The sequence below is a fragment of the Ptychodera flava genome, chromosome 5, assembly GCF_041260155.1.
Source record: "Ptychodera flava strain L36383 chromosome 5, AS_Pfla_20210202, whole genome shotgun sequence".
Lineage (NCBI taxonomy): Eukaryota > Metazoa > Hemichordata > Enteropneusta > Ptychoderidae > Ptychodera > Ptychodera flava.
In genome coordinates this window covers 2,014,210-2,028,444 of record NC_091932.1, presented here as the reverse complement: position 1 = coordinate 2,028,444, position 14,235 = coordinate 2,014,210, and positions in this window count along the sequence as shown.

Below are 14,235 nucleotides of genomic sequence, written 5' to 3'. Positions count from 1 at the left end.
AAGAGCACTGTAGGAGCTTGATTAAAATATAACAGCTACGATCTTAATCTTCGTATCTTTGTCACCAACACAACGACATATATTAAACCACTTACTTTTTATAACAAATATAAATATTTGAATAGACACTTTGATATGCTATATTTTCTCGGTATCTTTCTCTCTTTTTTATCTATATCCACCGATTATATATAGGAACGTAATAAAGTTATCGGTATGAAAATGGAAATATTTTTCAAATCAGATGGCATACAGTTCCCCATTTGTGTCTAATCACAGTGCCTCCCACTGTGGTCTAATGAATGTGTAGTAATTGTCATGAGATCTATACACAAAGTTTTTTAAGGGGCAGTCTTTCATTCCTGGTTCTCGGCATTATTTCTTGTTAACTATTAGTATGTAAGCTTACATGGTGTTAGTCCTTTGTTTTCCATGGAAATTTATATCGAGTCGATCAATTTGCTTTTATTAAAGGTGATAAATAAGCTGCCCCTTTATAGAAGTACAAATTGCTCTTTTCAGTGTTACAGAGTCATAAATGGCATATGTACGGTGTACCAATAGATGAGATGCTTTTTACATAAAGAGATTGACGTCATCTTGTAGCGATCTTTTCATAATGACTAATTAAGTTTCGATGGTAGCTTTCACAATGCTTCCCTTCACTTCACTAGCCCATTCCGTGTGATGACACTACCAAAGTCACCCCATTGTTATAAACGGCGGTCAAGAATCACAGGTTTTCGGATAAGCATCTACTCCGTCTCCGTCTGGCAAGTTACAGTGTAACATTTGCTTTATCGCTGTCTCCACAAATTTATTCCAACTGTCTATCACTTTTGGCGTATACTGCATACCAAACGTTTGATATCAATTATCGAGGATCGAACGCGGTTCTAGGAATTCGAAGCGCTCCATAGCGAGAACGCTTTTTCATATAACCAAAATTGTACCCGGCATATTTTTCAGACCAAAAGTCGGGCGGGGGACCTAGGGAGCCGGCATTATTTACGGCCTGGAGGTCGGAGGAATGTGAGGGGGGTCACTCAAAAAATTGAAAACTTCAATGGGGTCACTCAAAATGTGGAGAGGAAGAAGGGGGGTTACTCTGACAATTTTTTTGCGTGCTAAATAAATTGAAACACCTCTCAGATTGCACCATTGCACACATCAATTTCTCAAAATTTTCGATGCGAGAGGGGGACACCCCCCTCTTGTGTTCTCCCCCTTGGGTCTTTTAACAGTTTTACTGGTAAAAGACAAATTGAAAATACCTCTCAGATTGCACTAAACTGCACCATTGCACACATCAATTTCTCAAAAGTTTCACAGGATCTAAGGACAAAACTGAACTCTTGTGGATTCATCCTTTATTTATATCACAGAAACATGTGTTTTAATTGACCTCAGTTCAATGACCATTTTGACAATTAAACATACCATATTTAGGCTTTTCATTAGAAGCTGGCAGCTGGAGAAATGACACAAGAAAGTCACAGATTTTCCATTCCTGCATATCCATTTGTCTTCAATCTCTGGCAAACTGACGAATTGTTTTTCAAAAAATGTATTGTCATTGTTTGGTTGTTGAATATTGTGACTCAAACACTGATCATGCAAAAAATGTAAAAAAAATATCAGTGTTCGAAGTCATTTTCAAACAGTTTTACCGAGTGCAAAATAAATTGAAACACCTCTCAGATTGCATCATTACACACACCAATTTCTCAAAATTTTCGATACGTGCTCTCCCCTTAGGGTGTTCTAACAGTTTCACTCAGTAAAAAAAAAACTAAAAACACCTCTCAGATTGCACCAGACTGCACCATTGCATACATCTTTATATTAAAACTTTCGATGCATGACAGGGGGAAACCCCCTCTAACACTTTCCCCCTCAGCCTCTCGCGTGTTCCCCCGTGTACTTTCAAACTCTGCCTAGTCAAATATCTTGGTGAAAAGCCTGTCATGATACCCATCCGAATTAAAAAATAATATATATGGTTGGAAACTGGTTATAGTGTGAGCATTTATATCTTTATTTTGTTGTGACTTTTAATTCCATTTTGTTGGTATCATTTTTTTAAACCGTCATGAGATAACCGATGATAGTCTAGCAGGGTAATCAGGATTTGAAAGGTCTTTACTGTTGCTGTATTTTGTAAATTTTACAATTATTTTTTACAATGTATTGGTATTTAACTTTTCTAAGTTGAAGGGGGGCAGGGTCAGTCAAAATTTCAGAGTTAGAAGAGGGGGTTACTCAAATTAATCAAGGTTATCGGGGGTCACTCGAAATTTCGGAGTTTCCGATGAAATTCCTCCGACCCCCCCCCCCTCCGGTCTTAAATAATGACGGCTTCCTTATTCTTCGTTGTCCAAGTCTCCTCAGTTCTCTCATTTCACCGCTATTTTGTGGATCCTCAAACCTTCGCCCACACCAACACCTTGGAAGGCATATGGATGCATGCCAAGCGAACTTGGAAGGGCTCCACATCTTCAGACTTATTTCCAACTTATCTTTATGAGTTCATGTTGCGGAGGCGTTTCGGCGTCACTTGTTCAACGTATTTCAATTCGTTATCCTTTGAGTTAACAGCCCACTTCATCGAGTCAACACTGCACATAACACCATATTGTGCCAAATGTTTTGAGAGGGTCTAAAAACAAATGTCACGCCAATAACTGCCAAGGAGGCCACTGCCGGCGCTGTGTGACACTGGGAATGCACAAATCAGACGAAGAAGTGAGTTCGTTCTAGTGACAGTATATGGACCCTAAATAATAATCGTTATATTATCCACATCAATGCTCGTAGCTTACTACCAAAGATTGAAGAAATTAAGATTTTAGCCAGGGAATCTAAGGCAGCAATAATTGGCGTGAGTGAAACATGGTTAGATAACTCCATAACGGATAGTGAGATTGATGTACCTGGGTATGAAATACAGAGGAATGACCGTAATAGAGAAGGTGGGGGAGTTTGCATGTACATTCGTTCCAATTTTGCTTTCCGACAGCGCTCGGATTTACAAAATGATACCTTAGAGGCCATATGGATTGATTTGCTCCTGCCAAAGTCAAAGCCAATTTTAATTGGTACTTTATATAGACCTCGAAAATTTTCGAACTTTTTTTCGAATTTGGAAGATTTACTCACGACACATTGCATTTCCGACCAAGAATCAATATTTATTGGTGACTTTAATTGTAATGTAACGTTCGATGACAACTGTCTAACTAGACATTTTTATAATTAGGGGCCCAAGCCGACCGGCTGGGACCCTATTGTTATTGCTCAAGTTCTACTGACTTCCTCTTCTTCTTCTTCTGCCGTTTCTTTGCTCACCTAGATCTCTCGAACGGCTGAACGAAAACTTCTCAAACTTGCAGGGCTAATAGGAGCCAATTAGTACTCGTGCACCTGACCCTTAAAAATTTGATTGGTCACGTGACCTGGCGGCCATATTGGATTTTCCAAAAACCTAAAGATGGCTTCTCCAGAAGTCGTAGGGGTCTAGTCGATTTGAAATTTTTTGTATAGCAAGCATAACTTAAGGTCTTTAGAATTTGCAAATAAAATCGCATGCGGTCACGTGACCTTGGCCGCCATATTGGATATTCTAAAATACTCATTTAATTTTTAAAAATCTTCTTCTCCAGAACCAAAACACCGATTGAGCTCAAATTTCACTCATGTCATCATTACAGTGATCTCTTTCAAGTTTGCAAAAATCATTTTGATCGGTCACGTGGTTTGGCCGCCATATTGGATTTTGTGAAATCACAATTTAATCTTTAAAAATCTTCTTCTCAAGAACCGGTTCACCGATTGAACTAAAATTTTACAATATCATCTGAAGTGTGATCTCTTTCAAGTTTGCAAAAGGCGTTTTGATCGGTCACGTGGTTTGGCCGCCATATTGGATTTTGCAAAAAATCGTAATTTAATCCTTAAAAATCTTCTCCTCCAGAACAAAAACACCGATTAAGCTCAAATTTTACTCATGTCATCCTAACAGTGATCTCTTTCAAGTTTGCAAAAAACATTTTGATCGGTCACGTGGTTTGGCCGCCATATTGGTTTTTGTAGAATCACAATTTAATCTTTAAAAATCTTCTTCTCCAGAACCGATTCACCGATTGAACTAAATTTTTACGTCTATCATCTGAGTGTGATCTCTTTCAAGTTTGCAAAAGGCGTTTTGATCGGTCACGTGGTTTGGCCGCCATATTGAATTTTGTGAAATCGCAATTTAATCTTTCAAAATCTTCTCCTCCAGAACAAATACACCGATTGAACTAAAATTTTACACTTATTTTCCTTAGTGGTAGTCCTTTTAAGTTTGCGAAAGGCATTTTAATCAGTCGGGTAATTTAGCCGCCATATTGGATTCTGTGTAAATCTCAATTTAATCTTTAAAAATCTTCTTCTCAAAAACCAATACACAGATTCAACTGAAATTTTACTCATATCTTTCTTAGTGCGAGCTCTTTCAAGTTTGCGAAAGGCATTTGGATCGGTTAAGTCGCCCCAATGTTCATAAGGCTGTAGTTTAAAACCTCGTCAGTCAGAAGATCGATCAGTGATATATGTTATATTGTACACTTGAAAGTCAAAGACGACATGACAGACTGCAACGCCCGCTGTCTAATTCAGCTAGCAGTCCCACGAACCCTAATCTCGGCCCCTTGTGTAAGGCTACATTGATGTCAGGTTTTGTACGCCAGGTGACGTTGTCAAGTATACTGCCACAGAACATGGATGTAAAAAATAGAGAAGTACTTAGAGGAGTGTGCTCCTAGCTTTAAGGGGTGGCCGACTGCTGTGATTGACTGAATAAGAGCGGGACAAGGTCCCGCCAGGGTACAATTACTGGGGTCTACGCACAGCTAATATGTGAGTGTCAAGGATCATAAATGAAGCTGTTCGGGTAATTTTATATGTAGGTGTCTGAATGCATGCTCACTTGTTCGTCACGAGTAAAAAAAGAAAGATACATGACATTGCAAGGTGTGGTGATTTGTTTTTGTTTCTCTATCTGACATGCATGGAGTGGCCCTGGTGTCTTAATGCATGGAGTGCCCTGGTGTCTTATGTAACTGAGAGCATGTAGCTGATAAAAAATGTAAACAAGAACACATCAAGCCAAGCTCTTAATGTCTAAAAATCGCTGATACATATCCATTAAAACAACACCTTGTTCTGCAGCTTGATCGAATGTCACTGTAATTGCTTTGTGCCATTGCACGCCCGGTCTGTGAAATCGCCGAAATTTGCCCGATATTTATCAGCGATTTGGGACTCTAATATCGATACCAGACGATACTAGAATGACTTGCCCTGTACCTCCTTACGCCGGATCTGTGAAATCTCCGATATTTACCCGATATTTATCGGCGATTTTGGGACTCTAATATCAATACTAGACGATAGTAGAATGACTTGCCCTGTGCTTCGGTACGCCAGATCTGTAAAATCGCCGATATTTACTCGATGTTTATCGGCAATTTTGGGACTCTAATATCGATAGTAGACAATACTAGAATGACTTGCCCTGTTCCTCGGCACGCAAGGTCAGTGAAATCACTGATATTTACCAGATACTGTATATAGATATCGGCGATTTGGGGAGTCTAATATCCAAATCAGACAATACTAGGTTCTGTCAAATCGCGGTAAATATCCGATATATATCGGAAATTACACCACCTTACAGATCTGGTCAAGCCCGACTTCCAAGGACTGACTCTTACTTTAATTCTGAACGATATAGATTCTGTCAAATTGGGGGAAATATCCGATATTGGAGATTTCACCACCTTCTGACCTTGCAAGTTTTGGTCAAACCCGACTTCCAAGGACTGACTTTAGCTTCGATACTTGACGATATAAATTCTGTCAAATCGCGGGTATATGTCTGGTATGTATCGAAGATTTCACCACATTACAGGTTTTGCCAAACCCGACTTCAAAGTACTGACTCTAGCTTCGATACTAGACGATACTAGCTAGATTTTGTCAAATCGCGGGTTAATGTCCGATATATATCGGAGATTTCACCACCTCACAGTTCTGGTAAAAACCCGACTTCCAAGGACTGACTCCAGCTTCGATATTAGACGATATAAATTCTGTAAAAAAACGCGGGTAAATACAAGGATCATAAATGAAGCTATTTGGGCAATTTTATGTGAAGGTGTCTGAGTGCAGCCGTATTTTTTTAACAGAGATAAGGCGCGCAGGTTAGACTGCACTGTATTGGCTTCTGTCAACTTGATCTGGCATTTTCTATGCAACCCACAATCCCAGCCCCTACGCAGTGTGAAAAGGCGTTGGTCAGAAGCATTGATAATAACTTATAACAAGCTATATGCATCGATTATGTGTTTTACGTTCATATCAGAGAGTAAAGTCTGTCATCGCGCTGTAAAATCTGGTCCATACTACAGCAAAAAATAATTGTCGCGAGCTCATTTTTCAGTTATTGATGTTTGTCATGTGATGATTAATATATCATTACAATACCCACGACAACAACTCGCTGGAGCACAGTCGTGGTGACGATTGAAACTAAAATGTCAATATTATGAAGTAAGGGTGTTTTATTGGATAAACATTATAGGCTGTTTGTCATAAACATTTTGAAACCGGAAAGTGAGAGGTAAAATAATTGTAGAAAACTGTATTGCGTCATTGTTGCTGAAATCACAGGCTATCGACTCAATGCCGGCGATTTGAAAAATCGTCACTCACAGCCTGCAGGTAAAATGGAAGGTCTATGATCAGACCTGGACGCTCTTGCCATTGTTCTAGGTCTAAATAGGTGCGACCATATCAGTTGTTAGTGTAGCTGTTCAGAATGTTTGATTGCACAGCTTATTACAATGGGAACACACAGTAAACATGCACTTCCTCAATTCCAAGGTTTTGAATATTTACGAATTGGTGTGTGGACTTGAGTGAGACCAAGTTCAGAAACAAAAATGCTAGAAACGTTTGCTCCAAGTACTACTACTGTCACTATTTAGTCTCAACGATCAACTCCATGACTAATTTAGCACTTTCCTTGTGTGTTTTATCCAAACACTCTACATTGGGTGCCACACAATTAATTCTTTGTTTGCCGTTCGCGTGCGGGTAGGATTTTCAATGGACGAAATCTGAAAAACAAACATAAATCGCCTGCTTGAAAATAAGGCGCGTTGCCCTTCCTGTGTTCGCAATGACGCAGGCAGTGTTTCCGCTGCCTGCTCGCAAAATCGCAAATGCGAGAAAAAAGTAGTGTTTGCCGAGAAAATTTAGGCAAAAATTAGCCAAACTTGCGAATCGAAAATTGCAGTATGACGTCATCACTTTGTCTGTCCACGCGCTGTCCTGCATTCAACTTGAGACGTAATCATGCTTTATCTCTGTGCATCCCTGACCTTATGCGTCAGAAGATAGAATTTGTAACACATACAGTAATGAATAAAATTGTGACGAAATAGCTCACAATCCAAAAGTACCCATATGTTTACCATGACTATTTGACTACAATGTTACTAAGTTTTGGTTGGACAACTTTGCACAATGTGCCTACAGATTACTGCGTGCACTGTGCAGTACAGTGTCGTCGTCAACACTGAAGGATCGAAGTGACGGTGAAACTAAGCAAAAACGGCAAACTTTCGATTTTGACTTAAGCAGCTCAACCAATATTGGAGAGAAACCACCCCTAACGCAGGTTCTAAGCGCAAGTAAAGATATGACATGGAAAGAAAGATTATGATGAGAGTAGGAAAGTCGACTGGAATTTGTAAAGTTAGGAACGGCATGGTCAAAGCATACGGCTTTTTTTCAACGTAGAGCGAGTAAGGCACTCCTGAACGGTGAAAATGTTGGTGGTGTATTGCTGCAAACAAGAAAATATCTTTACTGACATTAGGAACTTGTGTGAATTGGCTTCCTTCAAAATTTCGCAAAAATTTTCAGTGTATTCTGACGTGATATTGTAAACAGATTTTCAGAGAAGGCGCTCGCTCGTCCGCCGAGTACAGTCGACGTACTTCCGCATTAAATATTGTGCAAATGCGCAAGTCTTGTCGCGATACTTGAGCATTTAACTTGACCGTCAGTGAAACAAAAAGATGTTTCTCCATATCAAATCGTTATGTGCTTTATATTTTAGGGTTCTCTTTACATAATAGACATGAACATTTGGATTTATGATCCGTGATTTCCGCGATCCTTGGCATGATTCAAGCTGGCCGTGAACTTACGCACTGACGTTTTTGGTGATGATCCCTGACCCTGTGCGCTGTCCGAGCATCGCTTGCTAAATTCATGGAGCTACCAAAGCTCCATGCTAAATTCAAGCGTAAAGCAAATGTATTGAAAGTCTAAAATGCACACATTTCTCAAGTCTGAGAATATTTTACTTTTGAACTGCTATGAGAATGGATATATATAAATTAGTTTGAAAAACTGGCATGCTGAAGCAGGTTTCGTGCCGTTGTCTATAGCGCGATATGAACAGTACTGCATTGAAAGCGATTACAGGTTTGTAACTATTAAATATAGCTGCATCGCATACGCCTAACTTTTGACAAGTATAACTAGCCTTTAAAGTTACAGCTAAGGGAGCATTTCACTCAACATAAACAGTGCTCAGGACAAGTATTATTTGACACTTAAAAGAAGGAATCGTACTCAAGGCTGTTATGATTTGTTCAGCGACCCACTCTTCTTACCGTAAAAAATTGTAATCTTATTAAACAGACTGTAGTTTTAACTTTTACCACGATGTTTAGCATTTGTTTCCTGAGTGACAACTCCATACTTTGTTATTGCCTGTAACTTTTGCAGTTTAATATTTGGACTTTTCAGGTTTTGAAGAACACCTTTTTGTTCTACCCAACAGTTTGAAATTCATAGTGTACAGGTCATCAAAACAACTAGTACGCCAAGAAAAATAAAATGTTTCTTTCTTATCCTAGACATATTTCAAAAATTATGTGGTGACGCAGGTTTCATTTTTCATTCTTCAATCAACAACGCGGGAAAAAATGACAACAACATACAAATGCACGCAGAGATAAATGTACAGCAGTGTTGCTTTATTATTTTGTACAGCAACAGTTCAGCGGTTTGACTTTAAGTGCAGCATTTGCAAAATTTTCACAGAGTAATATAAGAGTGAAATACGTGTACAGTTCTGAATGGAATGTTAGTGTCAATTATTTAGTTTACGGTTCTGTTTTATACATGCACTATCGTGATGTATTTTTTGCAGTTTTTTTCATTTATTTCCTCATGAGCAGAAAATAGGTGGACGCAGCAGATCTGAATTGACACGCGCAAGGATAAGAAAAAAACTTTATTTTTCTTGTCATCACATCAGTCTGTATGGCTTACAATCAGTGGAAACTTATTGTAATGCTATGTCCCCTTTGTCTGTGACACACTTTTCAAAGTCATGTAAATGGGAAATGGGGAAAACGATCTTTGACACGAAGTTTTCATGTATAACAACTAGTTTAAGGATTTATCAACACATAGGACACATGGTAAATTTCCAGAATGAGCTGTGATGGTATACATCAATTGTACTTAAAATTCTTGTTCGCCTCTCTCTCTGTCAAGCATACTTTTCAAAATCATTTTAAATGAGAATTGAGATACGTGGGCTTATAAATGTATTTTCACATGTGTTAACAACTAGTCTAAAGATTTCTCTACACTAGAGACACATGGAAGCTCAAAATTTGCACATTGTATCATCAATGCAAGTACTTTCAACCATGGCAACCGCTTGGGCCCCGCCAACGCTGCTTGCAGCTTTAATTTTTGTAATATTTTTGCTTTACAACAATTGATATGTGAACCTACTAGAGTCACTAAACATAGTTCTACTATCATTGACCTTATCTTGACCTCAGATCATGACAAAATTTGCCAGTCTGGCGTTTTACCAATCGGTATCAGCGATCACTATGTTAAATACTGTACCAGGAAAGTTAGTAAACTTCAATTTGAGTCTCACAAAACGGTCAGGATAAGATCAATGAAAGGTTATTCCACAGGTTTATTCACTGAAATGCTTAATAAGGTCGATTGGTATCAGGTCATTGACTGTGACCAGGCCGAAGAAGCGTGGATTACATTTAAATCCTTGTTTCTATCTGTTGTAGACAAAATTGCCCCTATCAAAGAGATTCGTTTGAAACAAAGGTCGGAACCGTGGATTAACTCTGATATTTTAGACGGAATTAAAGAGAGAGATCGCTTATTTAGGAAATTAAAAAAACACGGGGAGGACAGCCTATTTAGGCAGTTTCGCCTTCAGAGAAATAGGGTTTCCAGACTTATCAAACGAGCAAAATCCGAATTCTTCAAGAAAAAATTAGTCAATTGTGGAAATAACAGCAAAGGGAATTGGAAAATCTTGAAAAGCTTGGGAGCTCCCCTTAAAAAAGTTGGTTCTACTTTCACAAATATTGGCTTGGTTATAGGCAATGAGGTTTGTTTTGATAAAACAAAAGTTGCACAAAGATTTAATCACTTCTTCAGCACAATAGCATCTTCACTTGTTGACAAACTACCTCCTATGTCAGGTAAGTTTGGCAAAGACCATGTCAAACATTTTTACTCTAGCAAAGGAGTTGTAGAAAACGATTTCAAACTGTCCCTTGTTAGTGATTATGTTGTCTACAAGCATCTTTCCTCTCTTGACAGCACTAAATCGACAGGTTTAGACAATATTCCAGCCAAATTTATTAAAGACGGCGCTGAGCAAATTGCTGCTCCTCTAACTCATGTTATTAATTTATCAATTCATCAACAAGTTGTTCCGAATGATTAAAAAATGCCAAAGTTGTCCCAGTTTACAAAAAGAATGACAAAACTTTTGAAGGTGATTATCGGCCAGTTTCGATTACAAGCATTGTTTCTAAAGTTCTGGAGAGAATAATTTATGACCAGCTAGAAGAGTACCTTTTGAAAAACAACTTACTGTATGAATTTCAATCAGGATTTCGACCAGGGTACTCTACTGATACATGCTTGATTTACATCACTGATCACATTAAACACCAGATTGACCAGGGTAAACGAACAGGGATGGTGCTTATCGACCTTCAGAAGGCATTTGATACCGTGGATCATACGATCTTATTAGATCAGCTTAAAGCGTTAGGCCTGAGTCAATAAGCTGTTCGTTGGTTCAGTTCTTATCTGACTGGCAGACAGCAAGTGGTCAACGTAAATAATCATATGTCATCATTTAATCAGATTAATTGTGGGGTGCCTCAAGGATCGATACTGGGTCCGATTCTATTTTCAATATATGTTAATGACATGTGTTCTGCTGTAAATTGTAAATTTCTTTTGTATGCTGATGACTCAGCACTGATGGTGTCTGACAAGGATATTGGTAAAATACAAAACGAACTAAGCTTAGAATTGCAAAGTTTGAATGAATGGTTAGTGGATAACAAATTGATTTTACATCTGGTAAAACTGAGTCAATTCTTTTTGGCTCGAATCATTTCTTAAAAGAACAGTCTAAACTGGAAATAGTCTGTAACGATACCAATGTCATCGCCAAGGACATCGTTAATTATTTGGGTGCCAATCTGGATCAAACACTATCAGGAGAGAGTATATGGCCACACAAATAATTCAGAAGGCAAACATTCGTCTGAAGTTTTTGTTTCGCAAACGTCACTTTTTGGACAGGAAAACACGTATACTTATTGCCAACAGTCTCATTAATTGTCTTTTTGATTATGCCTGTGCCTACTGGTATCAAGGTTTGAAGGTTGTCAGTAAACATAGACTACAAACAACTCAAAATAAAATAATAAGGTTTGTTCTAGATATGCACCCCAGGGAACATATTGGGCCAGCTCACTTTGAAAAACTTGGGTGGCTTTGTGTAGAGCAAAGGGTGTCGTATCTGAAACTGAATCTCATGCATAAAATAATACGGGGTCAAGCTCCATCCTACCTAGCGTCAAATTTTATTACCAGACAAAATGTACACAATTATAATACACGTTCTGGCAATAACTCAGTTTTTATCCCAGGAGGAGCTAAATTATTTCAAACAAGTTTTCAGTACTCAGCTTCGCAGTTATGGAATTGCCTTCCACGTAGTATAAGGAATATTGATTCCAATTACAATTTTAGAAAAAGTTAAAACGTCATTTGCAAGATTCTTATGTCGAACGTGTCAGGAGAGATTTCATTTAATCTTTGGTGTGATTTGCAGAGGGTTTTAGTCCGTTTAACTTATTTTTGGAAGTGCTTGTTTTATTCTCTGTTGTCGGATTTCTCACTTTGTACTTTTTCCATTTTTTTGTTAATCTTTTGTTAATATGGACCACAGTGGAAATAAGTCTTTCGACTTTTCTGTGTAATCCATGCACAATTTTGTTCATTTTGTGGTGTTTTATGTATCATTTTGTGCAAATAAATAAATAAAATAAAAAAATATAAATATTTTCTATTAATAGATTATTTGAGGTCTTGGTTTGACCAAAGCTTTCTTGAGTTAAATGTCGGTAAAACTAAAGCACTTTGTATCATGGGAGCACAGAAGCAAGTTCCGGACTCATTACTTTGACCGATAACTAAAGATAGGAAACAAATTGAAAGAGTGTCAATTTTTAAATATCTTGGTACAATTTTAGATTCGAAATGTCGTTTTACAGACAACATTGAATTTATTTGTAAAAAAGCACAGCAGCGCTCATTCCTTCTCAGGAAACTGAGAGGCTTTAATGTCAGCAAGAATATTTCAGTAACTGTGTATCGTTCGCTTGTTGAGAGCATCTTAACGTTTAATATTGTATCCTGGTACGGGAACCTCTCAGTTAAGGACAAAATGAGATTAACACAAGTCGTCAATCTGGCAGGAAAGATTGTTGGTATAAAACAACGGCAACTTTCAGTAATATATTACCAATCTTTGAAGAGGAAAGCCATTCAGATCCATCAGGATCAAACACACCCACTCAGCACAGAATTCAAAATCATCCTGTCAGGTCGACGACTTAAGGTACCTTTTGCGCGTAAAATCTTGTACAAAAAGTTTTTTATTCCGTTAGCTGTAGCAGTTTTACACTGGGGATTTTATACGTAATTTATTGAATTTTTTCAAGATTTTGTACATGTGTGTTTTTATTGTAAATCAGAAGCTTTGTGGTGCCCAGAGAAAATGTGCGTGTTTCATTAATGGACAATAAAGTAATTTGAATTGAATTGAATTGAATTGAATTGAATTGAATTGAACTGAATTGAATTGAAAAAGCGACTAACCTAAATCATTTAGTCGCAATCTCGTAAAACTTGGTCGCCTATGCAACTAAAATGGTCGCAACTTTGAGCCCTGGACCGTTGTACGAACCATTGATGTACAAAAATAGACATCCATGTACGAACAGTCATAGTCTTTCTCAATGGTGAAATTAACATAAATTCATTACAATATTTTACGCAATGAGTTGCCTGTGCATTATAATATGTGCATTTGGAAGCAAATTTGCAAACTTTAAAGACATTCGATGGTGATAACTTGCTCCTGGCTGTGACATGTCACCAGGTACAAACTTTGCCGACTTTCGATACGAAAGATGCAATATATTATCAGCGTTGTTCGCGTTGTTTTTTGAGTCTGATATTAAATATGGCAGGAAAAAAACTAATATTAGAGTGACGATACCCGACACAGGAAAATTGACAACAACGTTGCATTGAGCAGTGACCTGAAACCGTTAGATAAATGTCGATAAAATACAAACAAAGATAGGCCAGAGAGAGAGAGAGAGAGAGAGAGAGAGAGAGAGAGAGAGAGAGAGAGAGAGATTTACGTGGTTGAAAACTGATCATAGTCTTTCGGATAAGCCTATGTCAACTTACGCGACGTCCATCGAGTGTCCAGTGGCGAACTGTCACAGATTGCTCCAGAGGTGATCCGTAAAACCACTGGACACTTTATATTAATATTATTCAGAAGCAAACAGAAGGCAAAACAAACTTGAATATTCATTTATAAACGAACAGGTCGGAAAGGAGGACCTCCCATGAGTACGTGGTATGTGTTCAACACACCTTGGAAACGTATCGGAGGGGTTCATACTCTTCCGGCTGGCCAGGCAAAAACCACGTTGGCCGACGTGCCTAACATCACATCTAACTTAAGGGACTGGTCAGTTTCTTCGGCCTGGGGGTGGGGGCGGTGGATTATTTTTT